Source organism: Symphalangus syndactylus, chromosome 7, assembly GCF_028878055.3.
Source record: "Symphalangus syndactylus isolate Jambi chromosome 7, NHGRI_mSymSyn1-v2.1_pri, whole genome shotgun sequence".
Lineage (NCBI taxonomy): Eukaryota > Metazoa > Chordata > Mammalia > Primates > Hylobatidae > Symphalangus > Symphalangus syndactylus.
Window position 1 is genome coordinate 78598977 of NC_072429.2, and position 2679 is coordinate 78601655.

General features: G+C 46.3%; 1 pseudogene; it reads right to left on the bottom strand.

Moving 5' to 3' along the window:
- Positions 1-833: 833 nt before the first annotated feature.
- Positions 834-1442, bottom strand: LOC129485824 (large ribosomal subunit protein uL13-like; annotated as a pseudogene).
- Between the last annotated feature and the right edge of the window lie 1237 nt (positions 1443-2679).

Below are 2679 nucleotides of genomic sequence, written 5' to 3' on the forward strand. Positions count from 1 at the left end.
GTACAAGTGGCTGTCCCCTTTTGCATTCCCACTAGCAATGAATAAGAGTTCTAGTGGCTCCACATCTTTGTCAACACTTGGTATTGTCAGTCTTTTTAATTTGTATCCATTCTTGTCCATATATAGTGGTATGTCACTGATTTTATTTATTTATTTATTTATTTATTTATTTATTTATTTATTTATTTTTATTTTTTGAGATGGAGTCTTATTCTGTTGCCCATGCTGGAGTACAGTGGTGCAACTTTGATCTCCTGGTCCACCTCAGCCTTCAAGTAGCTGAGACCGCAGGCATGCACACCACCATGCTCAGCTAAATTACTGACTTTTTCCCCACTAAAACTTTTTATTAGTTAAAACGAATTTTAGGCTGAGCATGGTGGCTCATGCCTGTAATCTCAACACTTTGAGGAGCCAATGCAGGAGGATTGCTTGAGTCCATAAGTTGGAGACCAGCCTGGAGACTTAGTGAAAGCCATCCCTACAAAAAAAATGTAAAAAGTAGCTGTGTGTGGTGGTGCATGCCTATGGTCCCAGCTACTCAGGAGGCTGAAGTTAGAGGATCTCTTGAGCTTAGGAGGTCAAGGCTTCAGTAAGCTGTGATCATGCCACTTACAAAACTTTTAAACCTAGTCTCAAAAAAACTTAAAAATTAAAACATTTTAAAAACTAGGTTTAAAAGTTTTATAATGGCTGGGCATGATGGCTCACACCTGTAATCCCAATACTTTCAGAGGCTGGGGTGGATCACTTGAGCCCAGGGGTTGGAGGCTTTGAGCCCAGCCACGTCTTTTTCTTTTCTTTTTTTTTGGAATTAACAGTCTTTACTGGGCTCAGACCAGGAGTCCGTGGGTCTTGAGGACCTCTGTGCATTTGTCAATCTTCTTCTCCACGTTCTTCTCAGTCTGTTTCCGTAGCCTCATGAACTGTTTCTTCTTCCGGTAGTGGATCTAGGCCTTTTCCTTCCTCTTCTCCAGGGTAGTTGTCACTGCCTGGTACTTCCAGCCAACTTCATGCGCCAGGCGCCCCAGATAGGCAAACTTTCTTGTCGGCTTCAGACGCACGACCTTGAGGGCAGCAGGAACCACCATCCGCTTTTTCTTGTCGTAGAGCGGTGGGATGCCGTCAAACACCTGGAGGTGGTCCAGGGCGGCCTGGCCCCGCTTGGTCTTGTGGGGCAGCATGCCCCGCACGGTCCACTGGAAGATGCAGCTGCGGGTCCGGAAGTGTTAGGAGCCTCGCGAAGGGTTGGTGTTCATCTGCTTGCAGAAGAAAGCCAGGTTCTTCAACTTATTTCTGTAGAAATTGCCAGAAATGTTGATGCCCTCGCAGCATACGACCACCACCTTCCAGCCCAACATTACCTGCTTAGCCACGATGGCCGCCAGGCGGCCCAGGAGATGGCCTCGACCATCGAGGACTGGGACCTGCACCACCGCCATCTTCGGCAGCCGCCTGGGAAAGCACATCTTTTTATTTTTCTAATCGTTAACAGATAAGGAAAGTGCCACAGGCACTGGTACTAGTAACAATAGCTAATACTTCTATGACATGTGTTGTCACTTAAAAATAGTATTAAGGCAAAAAATTAGCCGGGCGTGGTGGTGGGCACCTGTAGTCCCAGCTACTTGGGAGGCTGAGGCAGGAGAATGGCGTGGATCGGCGAGGCGGAGCTTGCAGAGAGCCGATATCGTGCCACTGCACTCCAGCCTGGGCGACAAAGCAAGACTCTGTCTCAAAAAAAAAAAAAAAAAAAAAAAATAGTATTAAGGGCCGGGCCTGGTGGTTCATGTCTGTAATGCCAGCACTTTGGGAGGTTGAGGTAGGTGGATCACCTGAGGTCAGGATTTCGAGACCAGTCTGGCCAACATGGTGAAATCCCGTCTCTACTGAAAATACAAAATTAGGCCAGGTGCGGTGGCTCATGCCTGTAATCCCAGCACTTTGGGAAGAGGAGGCAGGCGGATCTCCTGAGGTTAGGAGTTCGAGACCTGCCTGGCCAACATGGTGAAACCCCATCTCTACTAAAAATGCAAAAACTAGCCAGGCATGGTGGCCGTCGCCTGTAATCCCAGCTACTTGGGAGGCCAAGGCAGGAGAATTACTTGAACCCAGGAGGCAGAGGTTGCAGTGAGCCGAGATCACACCACTGCATTCCAGCCTGAGCAACAGAGTGAGACTCCGTCTCAAAAAAAAAATTAGTCGGGCATGATGGCACATGCCTGTAATCCCAAGTACTTGGGAGGCCGAGGCAGGAGAATTGCTTGAATCCGGGAGGTGGAGGTTGCGGTGAGCCGAGATTGTGCCAATGCACTCCAGCCTGGGCAACAAGAGCGAAACTCCGTCTCAAAAATATATATATAGTATTAAGTTATTTAATTGTTCTAACAATTTCATGAAGGAGGAATTCTTATCCCCATTTTATAGAAGAGGAATCTGAGCTCCAGAGAAGGTATGTAATTTGCCCCAAATCATACACATAGTAACTAGCTGAGCTAAGATACATACTCAGTCTGTCTCCAGAGCTTGTATACTTTACCAAAATGCTAAATCAACCCAGCAAGTGACTTTTTTGCACACTATCTGTATTATTTTAAGTTAATATTTTTCTGTTAAGTGGTGTGGTAAAGGATCTTGTTTTTCTTTTAGTAAATTTAAAGAAAAAATTAGGCTGGGCCG